This window comes from Pelophylax lessonae (assembly GCF_965119305.1).
Source record: "Pelophylax lessonae genome assembly, chromosome: 4".
Classification (NCBI taxonomy): Eukaryota; Metazoa; Chordata; class Amphibia; order Anura; family Ranidae; genus Pelophylax; species Pelophylax lessonae.
In genome coordinates, this window is record NC_138771.1 from 31,035,703 (window position 1) to 31,056,532 (window position 20,830).

The window sequence follows — 20,830 nt, forward strand, 5'->3', positions numbered from 1 at the left end:
AGTTCCGAATAAATATTCAGAAAATGTTTTCCTTATTCGGAGATTCGGATATATCGGAATACTCGAATTGCAGTATAAACAAAGTTTACCGAATGCTCTGAATAACAAAACTAAATTTGTTTGAATTGAAAAATTAATTGAATTTTACATCGAATTCCAGTCGAATTTGAACTGTAAACATATTTCTGAAAGGAAAGACTTTGTGTGTTATTAGAGTACCATTTCGGAATGATGCTGTTTTTGTGAAGCTAAAGATGATTTATCCATTTGCCGACCGCCTGCCGCAGATATGCTGCGGCAGGCTGGCTCGGCTTCGTGACCCGCCGTACCTGTACAGCAGTTTGCGAGAGCACTCCTGGGGGCAAGCGCCCACCCCCACTAGGCAGCGGGGATGCCGATCCAAAGGGCCGGTGGCCGGGATTGCCACCGGGCACCCGCGATCGCTCCCCGCTGACAGAGAACGATGGTCAGCTGTTGTAAACACAGCAGACCGTTGTCCTCTCTGAAATGATCACAGAGCACCTGTGATCCTTCTATATAGGATCACAGGTCTCTGTGTTCATTTAACAAGCACATCCACATACAGTTAGAAAACACCCCCTAGGCTCACACTTAACCCTTTGATCGCCCCTGGGTTAACCCCTTCCCTGCCAGTGTCATTATTACTGTAACAGTGCATATTTTTAGCACTGATTACTGTAGTAATGTCACTGGTTCCCCCCAAAAGTGTCAAAAATGTCAGTTAGGGGTCCGATCTGTCTGCCGAAATATAACAGTCCCGCTAAAAATCGCAGATCGCCATTACTAGTAAAAATAAATAAAAATGATCCCCTAGTTTGTAGATGTGATAACTTTTGCGCAAACCAATAACAATATGCTTATTGGGATTTTTTACCAATAGCAGAATATAAATTGGCCTAAAATTATGAAAAATTTAGATTTTTAAGTTTTCTTTTGGGAATGTTATATACCAGAAAGTAAAAAATATTTTTTTTTTTTTTTCAAAATTGTCGCTCTTTTTTTGTTTATAGTACAAAATTGAAAAATCACACAGGTGATCAAATACCACCAAAAGAAATCTCTATTTGTTGGGAAAAAAAGGACATACATTTTGTTTGGTTACAGCGTCACACGGCCGCGCAATTGTCCATTAAAGCAACGCAGTGCTGAATCACAAAAAATGGCCTGGCCATTAAGGGGGTAAGACCTTCAGGGGCTGAAGTGGTTAAGGAGTCATTGTAAGAATTTGATGAAGATTTTTCTTTTGTGTGTTCACTTTGCCACATTCGAATAAATGTAGTTCCGTAAACATCTGGGGTGCCAAGGTTCGCCATCACTGGGCTAGGGTCCCTGCTAAAAAACAAAAGAATAATGTTTGGGGGTTCTAAGCTGTCTTCTAGCAAAATAATGATTTTTTTTTTTTTTACATGTAGGAGAGGAATGTCAGGACTCAGAAGCGGCCCAGTCTGGAAGTGGATATCGCACGACATCCCCAATGGAGCCACATGCAGCTTTCTATTTGAACCAAAAAAAAAAAAAAAAAAGTAATAAATAATCATCAAATCAGTGCAATACATCAAAAATCATATACCAAGTTGCGCAAGATTATTGATAAATATAAATAAATATGTAAAAAATCAGTATAACATATGAAAGAAGAATATAATATAGCTGTGCAAACTTTGCATGTAAACAAACTCAAAATAATGGACATACACACTGTGACTATATAATTGAAGTCCCATAATGTGCTGAAAGTGATCACAATGCCTAAAAATGGGCAGAAAGTTGCTATAAAGTATAATCCAATTTCCAAAATAAATAAATAAATAACAAGTGCCACTGCTAGTGGCAAATAATCCTAGAACGGTGATCTTTTCAGTCATTGAAATCCTATTTGGACTCTCCAGATGTGGTTCCCGAGAATCAAACTCAAATCACCTTAATAAACCACCACCAATGTACACACCAACTCCCATTGAATGGTTCCTTACCAGAAAAAGCAACCCCCCTGAAGTCGGAAGTGACGAAACACGTGGGGGGCTATACGGCAAACTGCAAGTGCTTGTGAAAGCAGTGGAGGACGGCGTCCGTGGTCTATCAACCAGCGTGGAGGTAGTAAGGACCACTGGGGCGCTCCACTTCCTATTGTGGATTTATCAATGTGCTGTTTAATGTTTTTATTGTAAGTGCAATGGGAGAAGGATTATTTTAATAAATCTGTCAGTTTAAAACAGTATCACACAAGAAGAGTTTTTTTCTTTTTTCCATATTACCCTATGGGAATCGTGCACAAGAGGTCCCTCTGAGTGTATTCTAGCCTGGAGAGAATTACTGATGCTGCTTGTGACGGTGCTCACCGTCATTGGTAGTGAAAGACAGGCTTTAACTATTGTTTGTGTATTGAGATAATGTGTATTCCATGTGCTTCAATGTGAGAGAGACACACAGACTGTCATTGGCAGCCTTGTCCTATTGTTTGTGTATTGAGATGGAATGTGGATTGTGCCTGTCTGTCCCATTGTTAAATGTTAATGACCTAACATTAGTCTGTCCAGATGGCTAGATAATTAGTTTAGGTTAATTCTGTTCCTTTATACACTTTCATCTGCATATGATACTGTAATCAGGCAGAGGGGAGGGATTGTGTTCACTGTATGGGAGTGACTGAGTATAAAACTCTGTTTTCATTGGATTGTGGATTTCAGGACCCGTTCCCCACAAGGTCCACCTGGGCGGTAACCTTGTGGGGGAAAACTGTATAAAAGAGCAGCTGTACCATTAAAGTTTTGAGTTCTACTTCAACCTCAATCCAGAGTGCTGTCTCTTATTGGGGTAATCTGCTACAAGGGATTGCTATGCTCTTCATACTCCCTTGAGTAATCACTAAGCTCTTGTAAGAGCTTGTTCCTGCTTCACTCGCTGGGGAAAGAGAGGTTCACCCACTGGAACCTGGAGCCTTGTCTTAGGTCCAGGGTAGGTAGGAGATGGTGAGACCCCAACCAAGCTGCAGCGGTTCGTGGGGTCTGATGTGGTTATGGTGTCTGGTGGAGTGCTTGGAGCCCTTGGGAAGCACTAGGAGCATCCGACAATGGAGGTACCCAGTCGGGGTTCCGGTTGATCCGTTACACTGCTATACCCAAAGCGCTTTTGCCCACACCATGAGAATAGGGGCCACTATCTCTGATAAGGAACCAACCAATGGGAGTTGGTGTGCACATTCGTGGTGGTTTATTAAGGTGATTTGAGTTTGATTCACGGGAACCACATCTGGAGAGTCCAATTAGGATAGTAATGACTGAAAGGATCACCGTTCTAGGATTATTTGCCACTAGCAGGAGCACTTGTTATTTATTTATTTATTTGATTTGGAACTATACTTTATAACGACTTTCTGTCCATTTTTAGACATTGTGCTCGCTTTGAGCACATTATGGGACTTTAATTATCTGGTCACAGTGTGTGTCCACTATTTTGAGTTTGTTTACATGCAAATTTTGCACAGCTATATTATACTTTTCTTGATAAACTGATATTTTACATATTTATTTATATTTTTCAATAATCTAGCGCAACTTGGTATATGGTTTTTGATGTATTTGCACTGATTTGATGATTCTAGTATAGTATAAGTTGCAGCAGTTCTAATATTCTTATTAATTGTCACATATTAGCACTTTACTAAGTCTATTAGTGCGAGAGACTAACGCCATAAATGTTTCAGGTAATAAATAATATTGGGTCCCATCTTCAGCACTTTAATCAGCATGAGAAATCTTTACCTCGGTTGAACCTGCGGATCACGCCATATCTCCTATGTCAAGAGCGTGTGCGCGTCGCTATGCTGGAAATCCAGTGGAAGAGGTGTAGCTGGACGAGACATCTTGGGTAAAGTCCAGGTCTTTGTTTTTTTCCCATGGCAAGTTCAAAGCCTCCTCTTCTCAAACTTATCCAGAGCCAAGCTGTGGAAGATAACATTGGGTATAAGTAGTTTCACACGTGATTATCGGGCGCACATCCATCCTGTTTGTCCGGTCAGGAACGTGTTAAGTGAACAATAAGTAGATTGAGAAAGCAGCTAAATGCACCCTAGTTATCAGTGGCAGTAAATGGAAGATAATAGTACCACCAGAGAGTTAAGAATTGCCTTGTCTTTGAGCTGCCAAAGTGTTTCGTCTCTCTTTTATTATATTCACAGCAGTAATCCAATATGTCACAGTGTTAGTAATACAGTGCTGACTTCTGTCATCTGTATGTAATGCTTATCAACTCACTGCCAGCGATTCACCCTCTTGTCAGGGACAATTATTCCTCAAAGTGGAGAGGTTAAAACTGGAGCAAAATTATAGCCGAGAATAACATGTGAATGGTATCCAACCACTTACAGCTCCTGGGGAGGGCTGACGTCAGCGCGGGAGAAGGGACCAATTTGCAAGGTGTTCAGCCAAGGTGACACCGCCGTGTGTGCGATTGTGTAGACGATCACCGCCGAAAAGCTGCCCTGATGAAGAAAGCTCTGCGCCCCTTACTATTGGAAGGAGTGCGATCAAGAGAGAATTCTAATTACAATAAAAAACATAGAAAAGCGACGGCAGAAAAAGATCAAATAGCCTATCTAGTCTGCCCATTTTATTTTCTTTCCTTTTTTTTGTTTTTTATTGTTTTTTTTTTTTTTTTTCTTTTCGTTAATATTGTTGTCTATAGAAACATAGAAAAACCATATCAGTGGATCTTAACCACTGGAAGACCAAGTCTTTTCTGGTAGTTTTTTTTGTATTATTGTTTTTCTTTTTTTCTTTTCGTTAACTTGTCTATAGAAAACATAAAAAAACAATATCAGTGGATCTTAACCACTTGAAAACCAAGCCTTTTCTCCTACTTTCTTTTTTTTTTCCTTGTTTTTCTTGTTTTTTGTTATTCATTAACTTTGTTGCCTATAGAAACATAGAAAAACAATATCAGTATAGATCTTAACCACTTGAAGACCAAGCCTTTACTCGTACTTTTTTTTTTTAATTTTTTTTAATTTAATTAACTTGGTTGTCTATAGAAACATAGAAAAACAATATCAGTGGATCTTAACTACTTGAAGACCAAGCCTTTTCTGGTACTTTTTTTTTTATTATTTTTTTTCTTTTTTTCTTTTCGTTAACTTGTCTAGAAAAATAGAAAAACAATATCAGTGGATCTTAACCACTTGAAAACCAAGCCTTTTCTCATACTTTTTTTTTTTTCTTGTTTTTCCTGTTTTTTTTTTTTTTTTTTTTTCTTTTTGGTAACTTTGTTGTCTATAGAAACATAAAAAAAAAAAATATCAGTGGATCTTAACCACTTGAAGACCAAGCCTTTTCTGGTACTTTTTGTTTTTATTTTTTTTAAGAGTCGGTTCACACTGGGTGACACGACTCTGTACTACTTCGGGGGCGACTTGTGCATTCCCATGCACCACGACTTCGGAGCGACTTGCAGGGACTTCACATAATGGAAGTCTATGCAAGTCACTCCGAGGTCGCCCCAAAGTAGTACAGGACCCTTTTTCTAAGTCAAAGCGACTTGTGTCGCTCCTATTAGAACGGGTACTGTAGCAGTCAATGGACCGCGAGGGAGTGCGACTTGTCAGGCTGACAAGTCGCCTGACAAGTCGCGCTAGTGTGGACCGACTCTTACAGGGCACCCAGGGGAATAAAAAGGCAATCGTTTTTCGATCAATTTTTTAATGTTACACAATATTTGCGCAACGGTTTTTCAAATGAAATTTTTTGGCAAAAAATACACTTTAATGAATTAAAAAACAAAAAACAAAATATACCCCAATTTGTTTTAGCTATTTATTTTTGAATTTTTGAACAATTTATAAAATGTTGTGTGTTGCTCTGCTTGACAATTTCACTCTGTGATAAACCACTTGCCACCCAAGCCAGTTCTGCCATTTCCTACATGTTTAAATCAGTATTTTTTTGGTAGACTATTACTTATAACCCCCAAACATTATATATATATATATATATATATATATTTTTTTTTTTTTTTTTAGTGGATCTTAACTACTTGAAGATCAAGCCTTTTCTGGTACTTTTTCTTTATAGTTTAAATCAGTATTTTTTTGCTAGAAAATTACTTATACCCCAAAACATTGCATATTTTGTAACAGGCACCAGAGGGAATAAAAAGGCAATAATTTTTCAATCAAATTGTTTATGTTACACGAAATTTGCGCAACGTTTTTTTAAATGCAATTTTTTTTTCTTTTTTTTTTTGCAAAAAATACACTTTAGGCTCGGTTCACACTATTGCGATGCGGGAAGGCTGCGAATTCGCAGCCTGTTCCCGCATCGCACACGCACCCCCGGCAGTTCACACTGCCATATGCGATCCGCTGGGGGTGTCAATGTAATCTTAACGACACCCCCAGTTTGATCGCATATCGCAGTGCGATCGTGCAGTTCGCACAGGATCGGATCGCACAAGTGTGAACCGCTGTGCGATCCGATCCTGATGCGGCAGCAAAAATGCCTCCTGTGCGTCTTTGCTGCGGGTGCGGTGCGAATTTAGCCATACAAACTGTATGGCTAAACTCGCACCGCACAGCTGATCGCATGTCATGTCGGAGCAGTGCGCTCCGACATGACATGCGAACCCGGCACACGCAGAAGTGTGAACCGGGTCTAAATGAATAAAAAAAAAAAAAAATATACCCCAATTTTTTATAGTTATGTATTTTTGAATTTGTGAACAATGTTTTTAATTTTCACGTGTTGATCTGCTTGACAACCTTATTCTGTGATTAACCACGTGCCAGCCAAGCCAATTCTGGCATTTCCCTCCTACGTGTTTAAATCAGTAATTTTTTTGCTAGAAAATTACTTATAACCCCTAAACAGTATGTATATATATATATATATATATATATATATATATATATATAGATATATATATATATATATATCTATATATATACAGTATCTCACAAAAGTAAGTACACCCCTCACATTTGTGTAAATATTTTATTATTTCTTTTCACGTAACAACACTGAAGAAATGACACTTTGCTACAATGTAAAGTAGTGAGTGTACAGCTTGTATAACAGTGTAAATTTGCTGTCCCCTCAAAATAACTCAACACACAGCCATTAATGTCTAAACCACTGCCAACAAAAGTGAGTACACCCCTAAGTGAAAATGTCAAAATTGGGTCCAAAGTGTCAATATTTTGTGTGGTCACCATTATTTTCCAGCACTGCCTTAACCCTCTTGGGCATGGGGTTCACCAGAGCTTCACAGGTTGCCACTGGAGTTCTCTTCCACTCCTCCATGACGACATCACAGAGCTGGTGGATGTTAGAGACCAAGCACTCCTCCACCTTCCGTTTGAGGATGCTCCACAGATATTCATGTAGCACTGTCCCCTTGAGGACTGCTGGATATTACACTTTTGGGTCCCCCTGGGTTAATGTTAGCAACACTGGTATTCGCAATTTAACACTTTACTTCTTGGCTCAGTCACTGATCAGTCCAGGGGTATGTAGTTGTTTTTGGTGTTTTATTTATAATAGGGATGGGAGAAGGGAATAGTGGGATACTCCAAATTAACTATTCACAAGTTGTGAGGACTCCTACCTGTTGATGCAGCCAGGCTACTGATCCACCTTGCCACTTAGATAGATTTGGGTTTAAGTCTCTTGCTAGAAGACTTGGTGAACTACATTTATCTTCGGAATACTGTCCTCAGTATCCCCTTTCTGGACTGCTGAAACCCATCCCCTGAATATCCTACTTTTGGGGTGGCCCCCCTCAGGTCTGACCCTTTGACACAATCCCCTGTACTCACGATACTGTTTTTCTAGGGTCTCCAGTGTCACCCCACTCAGTCAGCTTTCCTGGACTTCTGGGTTCAGCTCCCTTCCTCTGGTCCCCAGTCCAACCGTCTGTGTCCACGTGTCACTGCTACAGAGGAGGAGGCAGCCGCCACCCTCCCTCCGCTCTCCAGCCAAAGACCCCGCAGCACATGTGCTCCTTGCTTTTTTATACAGTATCCCAGAATGCACCTAGACAGCCTGTCTCTTCCAATCACCAGGACTGTATCAAAGCCTTTGTATCCATTGGTCCGGTTTTCTCCCACTGTCCAACATGCCTCCCTATTGGACCAGTGTGAAACACTCCTCAAGACTCAATGAATCACATATTGAGCACACTGAGCAGACCTCACATACAGATCCTGCTCTCTGTTAGACAGAAAGCAATATAGATTTGCCCGCTGCTCCTCTTGATAGGCAGACAAAGCCAAAAACTATACTCACTCTCTAGCACCTACCTAGGAGGGTGCTACATTCAATAGGGTTTAGGTCTGGAGACATGCTTGGCCAGTCCATCACCTTTACCCTCAGCAAGGCAGTGGTCATCTTGGAGGTGTGTTTGGGGTCATTATGTTGGAATACTGCCCTGCGGCCCAGTCTCCGAAGGAAGGGGATCATGCTCTGCTTCAGTATGTCACAGTACATGTTGGCATTTATGGTTCCCTCAATGAACTGTAGCTCTCCAGTTCCAGCAGCACTCATTCAACCCCAGACCATGACCCTCCCACCATCATGCTTGACTGTAGGCAAGACACACTTGTCTTTGTACTCCTCACCTGGTTGCCCCCACACACGCTTGACACCATTTGAACCAAATAAGTTTATCTTGGTCTCATCAGACCACAGGACATGGTTCCAGTAATCCATGTCCTTAGTCTGCTTGTCTTCAGCAAACTGTTTGCAGGCTTTCTTGTGCATCATCTTTAGAAGAGGCTTCCTTCTGGGACGACAGCCATGCAGATCAATTTGATGCAGTTTGTGGCGTATGGTCTGAGCACTGACAGTCTGACTCCCCGCGCCTTCAACCTCTGCAGCATTGCTGGCAGCACTCATACGTCTATTTCCCAAAGACAACCTTTTGGATATGATGCTGAACACGTGCACTCAACTTCTATGGTCGACCATGGTGAGGCCTGTTCTGAGCAGAACCTGACCTGTTAAACCGCTGTATGGTCTTGGCCACCGTGCTGCAGCTCAGTTTCAGGGTCTTGGCAATCTTCTTATAGCCTAGGCCATCTTTATGTAGAGCAACAATTCTTTTTTTCAGATCTTCAGAGAGTTCTTTGCCATGAGGTGCCATGTTGAACTTCCAGTAACCAGTATGAGAGAGTGAGAGCGATAAAACCAAATTTAACACACCTGCTCCCCATTCACACCTGAGACCTTGTAACACTAACGAGTCACATGACACCGGGGAGGGAAAATGGCTAATTGGGCCCAAATTAGGACATTTTCACTTAGGGGTGTACTCACTTTTGTTGTCAGCAGTTTAGACATTAATGGCTGTGTGTTGAGTTATTTTGAGGGGACAGCAAATGTACACTGTTATACAAGCTGTACACTCACTACTTTACATTGTAGCAAAGTGCCATTTCTTCAGTGTTGTCACATGAAAAGGTATAATAAAATATTTACAAAAATGTGAGGGGTGTAACAGTGCATATTATTTAGCACTGATCACTATATTAATGTCACTGGTCCCCAAAAAGTGTCACGGGTTAGTGTCAGATTTTGTCCGCCGTAATGTCGCGGTACTACTAAAAATCACTGATTGCCGCCATTACTAATAAAAAACAAAAAAATAAAAAGTCCAAAAATCTATCCCGTAGTTTGTAAAAATAAAAAAATCAATTTTTTTTTATCAGTTTAGACCAATTTGTATTCTGCTACATATTTTTGGTAAAAAAAAAATCCCAAAAAGCGTATTTTAATTGGTTTGCGCAAAAGTCACTGATTGCTGCCATTACTAATAAAAACAAAAAAAAAAATACAAAGTCCGAGGTCGCGGTGTGAGCAGCGCGCCGTGACCTTGGAGCGGCCGCCACGGACTTCATAGCATTGAAGTCTATGGCGGTCGCCTCCTGGTCGCCCCAAAGAAGCTCCGGACCCTTTTTCTAAGTCGGAGCGACTTGTGTCGCTCCTATTAGAACGGGTCCGCAGCTTCCCTATGGGAGGCGACCTACGGCGACCTGTGAGGCGACCAGGTCGCCTCACAGGTCGCCTTAGTGTGAACGGGGGCTTAAAATACGCTTATTGGGAATTTTTTTTACCAAAAATATGTAGCAGAATTACATGTACCAAGCAATGAGTCAGAAGTAACAAATAATTGCAAATGTTATTGTTGAAATTGTTAAATTAAAATTCCAATAAAAATTAAAAAAAAAATATGTAGCAGAATACAAATTGGCCTAAACTGATAAAAAAAATGGATTTTTTAAATTTTTTATTGAGAATGTTTTATAGCAGAAAGTAAAAAATATTGTGTGTTTTTCAAAATTGTCGCTCTTTTGTTTGTTCTAAAATCTAAAAACCGCAGAGGTGATCAAATACCACCAAAAGAAAGCTCTATTTTTGGGCGGAAAAAAGGACATCAATTTTATTTGGATACAGCGTCGACGACCGCACAATTTTTCAATAGAAGTAAGGCAGTGCCGAATCGCAAAAAATGGCCTGGTCATTAAGGGGGTAACGCTTCAAAAATTCATCATCAAAGCAAAAATGAAGCATCAAAAACGCATAAAAAAAAGCACGTTGAAGCAGTAGGCACTTTAATGTATTGCAAAGTTGAAGCAAGTGTAAATGAGCTCTAAAAAATGCATTTTTTTCTGCCCGTGTCCCTGAAGCCTCCATGTGTGAGCCGGCACTGACCTGTACTGTGTCCAAATGACATCTCCATTTATCAGTAGAGATACACACACCTTGTAATGCCGATTCCAGTCTACAGGCAGCTCAGTGGAATGAGTTGTCTGCAAGATACAAGTTATTGCTTGTGTGAATGAGCTCCAAAAATGAGCCGACACTTGGGTGGCAGCTTCTTGTACATCCATCTGATCACATAATTTAGGTGAATTTTTTCTATATGCTTAGGGATTTACTGTGTTGGGTATTTTGGAGTCATACATTAGCACAGCTGAAGTCTTGGATCTGGTGCAAATATTACATATCCCTTCACCCTGAGCAGCACGCTGTGTCTGTTGTCAATTGTTAAACAGACTGCAATCGGCAGCAATTCTTGGTCACGTTAATGCATGACTGAGACTTCACTCAGATGGGGCCCCTAATCAATAGAGGCAGCAAGAAACTGTCTTCAAACGCACATCATCAATTTCTGGGTCACCTGATATCATCTAGAGTGATCGTGTTCCCTCTGATGCACAGTAACATGTTTAATACAACTTATTTTCTGCTCTGGTACTTTCAAGAATCAATACACATCTAAACATTTTTTGGGGCAATTTCGTACTGATGGCCTTCAAAAAAAAAAAAAGCCCTATGCCAGGTTGATAATCTCAGGCATCATTTGTGTAGCACCCCCCCCCTTACTCCTGGGGGGCAGATGAAACCTCCCCAAAAGGTCCTTAGATTAGCACAGGGCTGGACAAGGGGTGGGTAGGAGGGGAGGCTGCCCTGGGCACTGTGCTATCATGTAAGGTTTGTGGGCATCCAGGGATTGGACAAGGGGTGGGCAGGAGGGACGGCTGCCCTTGGCAATGTGGTATCATGTGAGGTTTGGGGGCATCCAGGGATGGGACAAAGGGTGGGTGGCAGGGACAACTGCCCTGGGCACTGTGCTATCATGTGAGGTTTGGGGGCATCCAATGATGGGACAAGGGATGGGCAGGAGGTGCGGCTGCCCTTGGCAATGTGGTATCATGTGAGGTTTGGGGGCATCCAGGGATGGGACAAAGGGTGGGTGGCAGGGACAACTGCCCTGGGCACTGTGCTATCATGTGAGGTTTGGGGGCATCCAATGATGGGACAAGGGATGGGCAGGAGGTGCGGCTGCCCTTGGCAATGTGGTATCATGTGAGGTTTGGGGGCATCCAGGGATGGGACAAGGGGTGGGCAGGAGGGAGGTTGCCCTGGGCACTGTGGTATCATGTGAGTTTTGGGGGCATCCAGGGATGGGACAAGGGGTGGGCAGGAGGGAGGTTGCCCTGGGCACTGTGGTATCATGTGAGGTTTGGGGGCATCCAGGGATTGGACAAGGGGTGGGCAGCAGGGGATGCTGCCCTGGGCACTGTGCTATCATGTCAGGTTTGGGGGCATCCAGGGATGGGGCAAGGGGTGGGCAGGAGGGGGGGTTTCCCTGGGCACTGTGGTATCATGTGATTTTTGGGGGCATCCAGGGATTGGACAAGGGGTGGGCAGCAGGGGATGCTGCCCTGGGCACTGTGCTATCATGTGAGGTTTGGGGGCATCCAGGGATGGGACAAGGGGTGGGCAGGAGGGGGGTTTCCCTGGGCACTGTGGTATCATGTGAGGGTTGGGGACATCCAGGGCCGGGACAAGGGGTGGGCAGGAGGGGCGGCTCCCCTGGGTGCTGTGGTATCATGTGAGGTTTGGGGGCATCCAAGGATGGGACAAGAGGTTGGCAGGAGGAGCGGCTGCCCTGGGCACTGTGGTATCATGTGAGGTTTGGGGACATCCAGGGCCGGGACAAGTGGTGGGCAGGAGAGGTGGCTACCCTGGGTGCAATAGTTTATTGCAGGGATGGGGCACCCTGAACCTAACCCTAAGGGAATGGGGGGGGGGGGATTTGTTATCTTTGCCCTGGGCGCTGGATGGCCTTGTCCCGGCACTGGGTTAGCATCTCAAATTTAAGAGCAGAATTCTTCACTCTTGTTTGGTGGCAGAATTGGGGTGCCAGAAAGTTTATTAAAGCTGGACTCCTTAGAGTGTGCTACACCCCTGTACTACACCCCTTCTTCCAGAAGTGCATTTGTAATGTTAGGAACTGATGTTGGATGAGTGGCCAACATCAGTGCCTGACCTCACAAGTTCCTCCACCCTAAACTCCCTCATTCATGTCTTTATGGACCTTGCTTTTTGCCCAGGTCCAAATCATTGGTGGAGGGGGGATTATGGTGTGGGGTTGTTTTTTAGGGGCTAGGCTTGGCCCCTTAGTTCCAGTGAAAGGAACTCTTAAGGCATCAGCATACCAAGACATTTTGGACAATTTCATGCTCCCAACTTGGTGGGAACAGTTTGGGGATGGCCCCTTCCTGTTCAAACATGACTGCGCACCAGTGCATAAAGACATGGATGAGCGAGTTTGGGGTAGAGGAACTTGACTGGCCTGCAGTCCCGACCTCAACCTGATAGAACACCTTTGGGATGAATTAGAGCGGATACTGCGAGCCAGGCCTTCTCTTCCAAAATCAGTGCCTGACCTCACATATGCGCTTCTGGAAGAATGGTCAAACCTTCCCATAGACACACTCCTAAACCTTGTGGACAGCCTTCCCAGAAGAGTCGAAGCTGTTATGGCTGCAAAGGGTGGGCCAACTCAATATTGAACCCTACGGAGTAAAACTGGGATGCCATTAAAGTTCATGTGCATGTAAAGGCAGGCGTCCCAATACTTTTGGTAATATAGTGTTTTTTGTGATATAACTTGCCTGAACTGAATTGTGAGCAATACATAATGAGTCAAACCTTAATACGATTTGCTTCTGTTGTTATCTGTAATTCGTGTTTGCTGCATAGCCTGTAAAATTAAAACATATCAAAGCAGCATTGAGTTCCATGTACTAATGAAAGGCTGACCCTTCAGAATGGGACATTTTATCGGCCAGACAGTTATGGCAGCCATGTGATCATCCTTACGGCTTTTCTTATGAACCTAGATGAACTGACAAGCACCTTGGAGTGGCCCAGCAGTAGGTCAAAGTAACAACATTGTAAATTTATAATGACCATGTCATGTTGTGAATTAACAAAAAAACAGCAAAACTTTGATCAGCAAATACGAATATTTTTACTTGGGGAATTATTCATTATAGCTGATCTCTGATATGTTATTAATATTTTACTGGCAAGTCTTAAGTATATGAGTATATGCTTATAAAAAAGTCCATAACTAATGAGCAGAAAGTAAGTAATGTGGCTATAGAAGAACTTCATACAAAAAGACGAAATAAATAAAATCATATTCCCAAAACAAATTTATATTGGTATATCCCGTGGGTATGGAAGAGCCTTGGGGCCATCACAACATTTTTTTTTTTCAAAGATTTCTGAGCTTGACATTTTTTTTTTTTTTTTTACAGAATTCACAGAGTTTGAAAGTCAGAATTCTGGGTTTGAAAGTCCGAATTCTGAGATTAAAAGTCAGAATTCTGACTTTGAAAGTCAGAATTCTGAGATTACAAGTTTGGACCATGCTAAAATTTATTAAACACAATTCTGAGAATAAAAGTCAAAATTCTGAGTTTAAAAGTCAGAATTCTGAAATTAAAAGTCAGAATTTTGATTTTGAAACTCAGAATTCTGAGTTTCAAAGTCAGGATTCTGACTTTGAAAGTCAGAATTCTGAGATTACAAGTTTGGACCATGCTAAAATTTATTAAACACAATTCTGAGATTAAAAGTCAGAATTCTGAGTTTAAAAGTCAGAGTTCTGAGATTAAAATTCAGAATTCTGACTTTGAAAGTCAGAATTATGAGTTTCAAAGTCAGAGTTCTGAGATTAAAATTCAGAATTCTGACTTTGAAAGTCAGACTTATGAGTTTCAAAATCAGAATTACTTTGTCTTGCCATCTTACAGATGTCGGGAGGGTTTAGTGAGCTGTGTATGTGCAGCAGACAGTGTGCAATTGGAAACTAATTGATAGCAGTTGATAGAAACCAACTATAGAGCCCTCATTGTTCTGATTTAAAGGACAATGTAAAACTAAGGGAATATTTGAAATTAAGTTTAGGAATATTTATATCTATGGGTTGCCTGTCCTATTCCTCTACTCTAAAGTGTATCTCACATAAACTCTTATAGCCGTGCGACCCAACTGTTGGCTTCCAGTGACTCACACATATGGCCAAATGTAATATCCAGCTACTGTCACTGAAGTCAAACATTAGGATTTGTGCAAGCTTTGTGGAAGCAGTCAGGCAATAAGCACACAGACAGGTAAATAATGGGAATCCTTTCTGTTTCAGACAAGACATACAATTTCAGTGAATCATGTCTAAAATGGTCTAATCAACCAGCTAAGTGTCCTAGACTTGGGAAGCATATATACCAGAAGAATTCCTTACATTTTTTTTTTTACAATATTAGGGGCCACATTTTGCTTGGGATGCAAAGCTGGTCTTCATTTAATGTCATAAGCAATGAATTGGGGCATCTGCTCATTTCTGCAGTAATGAAATTGTCCAGAATTTGCCATTATTATAGTTTTCTTTTGTTTAAAATGGTTCTGCTGGTTTGCACCCATCACATATCCTAATTATAATACAAAATGCAAAATCATCTGCATTATGTGCTATCTATGTACAATACACAATTTTAACTATGCAAAAAAAAATTGAAGTTGATTCACTAAAACTGAAGAGTGCACTGGTCCTCAGGAAGGATGTGCTGGAACTGGAGAGAGTCCAGAGAAGGGCAACAAAAATAATTAGGGGAATGGAGGACATCAGCTATGAGGAAAGACTACAAGCACTGAACTTATTCTCTCTGGAGAAGAGACGATTGAGGGGGGATATGATATCAATGTACAAATACTGTACTGGTGACCCTAGCATAAGGAACAAACTATTCAGAGAAAGGGAATACAATAAGACACGTGGCCACTCACTAAAACTAGAGGAAAAACGGTTTAACCTTAAAATACGTAGGGGGTTCTTCACTGTCAGAGCAGTAAGGATGTGGAATTCTCTTCCACAAGCAGTCGTATCAGCAGGGAGCATCGATAGTTTCAAAAGACTATTGGATGGGCACCTTAACCACTTGCCGTCTGCTCACATTGCTGCTACTGCAGCAATGTGGTTAGATATCGTCCAGCGACGTAAACCTACGTCGCTGGACTCCTCCCCTTGTGGGCGGCGCGCGCGTGCCACCGGAGGCTCTCTCCCACTGTGTTCAGTCATAGCGGGAGTCGGGCCAGGGGAGGAGCAGCGGCGATCGCCGCTGCTCTTCCCCAATCATCGGGGAATCGAGTCTGGTGATCCGCCCGCTTGTGTAAACAGAGCGGGCGGATCTCCTAAGTGACAGGCAGGGTCAGATTGCAGGGTTCAGCATAGCTGAACATGCGATATGTCCCTGTGTCACTCAGTCACCTCCCCCCACACATGTCAGTAAGAACCAGGCATACATTAACCCCTCCCTCGCCAATAAAATTAACCCCTTCCCTGCCAGTGTCATTTTTACAGTAACAGTGCATATGTATAGCACTGATTACTGTAGTAATGTCACTGGTACCCCCAAAAGTGTCAAAAATGTCAGTCAAGGGTCCGATCTGTCCGCCGCAATGTCGCAGTCCCGCAAACAAAATCGCAAATCGCCGCCATTACTCGTTAAAAAAAAAAACACCAAAAATGACAGAAATCTTTCCCTTAGTTAGTAAACGCAATAACTTTTGCGCAAACCAATCAAAATACGCTTATTGTGATTTTTTTTTTACCAAACACAGGTAGCAGAAAACAAATTGGCCAAAAATTGAAAAAAATTTAGATTTTTACATTTTTTTGGGGGGAATTTCATTAAAAAAATGTGAAAAATATTGTTATTTTTTCAAAATTTACGCTATTTTTTTGGTAATAGCGCAAAAAGTAAAAATTGCACAGGTGATCAAATACCACCAAAAGAAAGCTCTGTTTGTGGGGAAAAAAGGACGTAAATTTCGTTTGGGTACAGCATCGCACGACCGCGCAATTGTCAGTTAAAATCGCACAGTGCCGAATCGCAAAAAGTGGCCTGGACGTAAGACAGCAAAATCCTCCGGTGGTAAAGTGGTTAAAGACCACAACATACAGGGGTATACAATGTACGGTTAACAGCAAACACACACACACATCATAGGTTGAACTGGATGGACTGATTTCTTTTTTCAACCTCACAAACTAGGTAACTATGTAAAAAAAATCTGGTGCAGCTCTGCATGGTAGCCAATCAGTATTTAACTTTGGATTGCTGAATTAGGCTTTGAAAAAAGAAAAACCTGGAAGCTGACTGGTTTCAATGTAGAGCTGCACCAGATTTTCACTCTCCAGTTTTAGTAAATCAACCTCCAATTAACCTCATTGTATCCATCAAAACCTTAACCGTGGTCCAGAAGAAGGGAAAAAAAAACTTTTATATAATGTGTAGGTAATTCTGCTTTAATAAAGTAAAATTCTTTATTGACTTTAACTGACAACCATGTAACATTCCATGTTAATATTCTACTAAGCTGTTCTTACAAATACAAGGGTAATATTAGGTGCACATCCAATGCATATATTGGTACCTCAATAAAGACCTTGGTCATAAGCTCCTGTAGTTTACCAATTCAGAGCTATGATGTAGCGTGACATAGTCTTAAATAATATTCCCAAATACATGCTGGAGATGCGATGGTTCACGTGGTGATATGTTACACATTTGGTGGGCCTGTCCACTATTGACCCCCTTTTGGATTGAAGTTTGTAAAATAATTGAGCGCATCACTGGAACTGATGAGAAATTCTCATCAGCTTTTTGCCTTTTACATGTTACTGATTGCCCAGCATGATTGCCCAAACGATCCCTAACAGGACACCTTTTAAATTCAGCTAAACTTCTCATCCCTAGACATTGGAAATCCTCGCACTCTCCCACGATTGTTGAATGGCTCGCTGTAGTTGAGGAGATTTATAACATGGAAGAGTTAGCAGCTATTGCCAGGGATTCCAATGACAAATCCAACAAGCTATGGTCGCCCTGGTTGGTCTTCCGTTACTCCACCTCTTATACCCAATTAGTCACCAGTTGAAGGTCACCAGGATTTTGGTTACACTAAACCTTTCACTGGTCCTATTTGGTCCTCTCTCCAGTCGTTTTTACCTTCCTGACCTCCATGGTAGCACCTGTTCCTGTCTTTTTCTATTTGATCTGTACCAAGACTTACCCCCCCCCCCCCCCCCTTCAATATTTACGACCCTTTTATTCTGTTAATTCTCTGTTATGGATTTATTGTTAATAATATATTTGCTGTACTACTGCACATAATCGATATCTTGATGTATGTAAAAGCTTTTTGTGTTATGCTGTTATTCATCTTTTGTACCTGTCTATTTCTCAAATAAAATATATATTTTTTTTTTTTTAAATAATTTTTATTGAGTTTTTAACACAAAATAAACAAATAATGAAAATGAGTATATTCTCGATATTGCATGGTACATGGCAAACACAGTTATCAGATATGTACAGATGGTTACATCAAACTGAATGATACAAGAACATATACAACATGAAACATAAACAGTAAGGTTGAGTCAAGTGATAGACTAGAAGTCCCAGAATTTGTTGAATTCCCTAAGACGTGCATTATTGATCGCCAAAGACTTTTCAAACTGATAGTTCATACGCAATAATGAAACCACATCAGACAAGTTGGGTGCGTCTGGGGTTCTCCATTTCCTCAGAATGGGTGTTCTGGTGGCTAGTAGGACATGCGAGGTCCAAGGTCTAAATTGTGGGGGGAGATGTTCCATACCCAAGTGCAGAATAGCTAGGGCTGGATTAGGTTTAATTATGCATCCGGTGTGTTTTGCAATGAAACCGAACACTTGGTTCCAGAGACTAGTGAGGGATGGACAGGCCCACATGATGTGTAATAATGTTCCGACATTAGAGCAGTCCCTCCAGCATAATTGAGAGTAGGAGCTGGAAAAACCCGCTAACCTGTAAGGGGTATAGTACCACTTATGGGTAAGTTTAAGAGTCATCTCCCAGTGGTTAGCACAGTGAGTGTGTCAATTGGCTTCTGAGAGTGCCCGTCGCCATTGGGATACCATTTGAACATGGTCCAAGTTTTAAAGAATGTGTCGTTGCCCAATAGGACATGGTAAAAAATATTTTCAATTGAAAAAAAAATAATATTCCCAAGAGCACAAACCCTTTTCAGTAAGTACGGGAGGTCCTACATTTACAGCTGGGTTTTCCCACAGACTGTCTTAAACAGTCTTTCTCAACCTTTTTTTACCCTAGAACAGGGTATCTCAAGCATGGTTTAATGAAACCCTATTGTTCCTCTAAAGCAGCGGTTCTCAACTCCGTGCCTCGGGAGACACTAACAGGCCAGGTTTGCAAGATAACTGAAATACATCACAGGTGATATATTTTGCTGCTCAGTGATTGCAGTATTCTAGTCTGCATCTCCCAAGGTGATACTTAAAATGGCCTGTTAGTGGGTCCTGAGGACCAGAGTTGAGAACCGTTGCTCTAAAGGTTGCTAAGGGTTCCTTGAGCAATGAGCTTTTTGTGCCTCTTAGATAATTACTCACTGGCACCATTGATATTTTTAGCTATCTATATGGGGGTAATTCTTCCCAATGACCACAAGTGTAAGGAGCATTCCTCCCACTGACCAACACACTAACGTATCATGATTCATGAGTTGTAGATATAGTATTTTTTAGCAGGAGCTCCCTGAGACTAGAAAGTTATTTTGAGGGTTCCTCTGTGTTGAAAAGGTTAAGAAAGGCTGCCCTAGAGGAGGTATTTTTAGGGAAACAATTTACGGGGGTCAGGGGGAAAAATACCCAATTACATTGTACCTAGAACCCCCTTCTTATAGATAGCAAGATTGAATATTGGTGTCATGCTGCTGATGTTACTAAATGGGTTTGGCAGTGGAATTATGCAGGCACTATCAAATGAGGGAGGTCAGTCAGCCACAGCTTAAGGAACCCCTAGAAACCTCTGGAGGAACCATAGGGTTCCATGGAACCCCATTTGAGAATGTCTAATCTAAAAGTTGTCCATTTAAAAGTTGTCCGTTCCAGTAAAAACTGGCAGTATTTGAATGGACTTCTTTTGTTTTTAGGTATGCCTTTAATAAGAAAACTCTCAAATGCCTTTAAGTAGAGTTTTTGTCCTTACTTTCAATGCATTGCAGAATACAAAATATATTTCAATTTTTACTACAAAGGCCCTATCTAGTTGATTCATATTTCAGAAATGCAAATTGTTTCATAGACCAAACTTAATGAGATCTGAAAACTTTTGTATTAGCCCCCTTCTATGTTCCAAAAAAGAAAGCAAGGATAAAAACGATAGCGCTTCAACTAATCATAAGTTTTTTTTTTAAGAATTCATGTGTGCAATAGGTGTTTCAGATCAGCATTGAACACCATTCAATGCGGGAATCCATTCTTTAATCAGAAAAACTTGCACAAAAGAATGACTGGTTCTTCGTAACATAGACCCTCGTTCCACCAAGTGTTAGACAAGTTAAAAAGAGACAGAGAAAGGTGTACATGGTGTTATATTGTTCGGAGGTTCAAGGACTTCCTCAGACCTCTAGCATACTTTTTCATGTAAAGGGGTGCATATATTAATAGGCGCCTTTGATCAACATGGAAAACTGCCAAAAGTATCAGCTGAGATAAGAGCACTCCACGTAACACAACAATGCCTGTCTATAACTTTTTCATGCATTACATATACATCACAAGTGCCCTTTATAAAGAAGAGCCGTCGCAAGAAATGACTGTCGCTGTTCTTCGTTCTTATTTAAAAATGATGAGAAGCTTTGGGAACAAATGAAATTTTGACTTTTCAGACCCCGATTGAATGGATACTATGGACCTCTACAGGGAAGCAGACCCACAGTTGACAATGGTGCATATCCAATTGGAGAACAATCATAAAAACAGACACACAGGAAAAAAGAAAAAAAAAAAAACAAATACGAATAATCCTTAGATCCAGCAGGGAAAAGGGAAAAGAAACCAACTTTGTAGATATGAAGCACCATCATTAAATTAGATTTCACAAACAAAGGCCTAA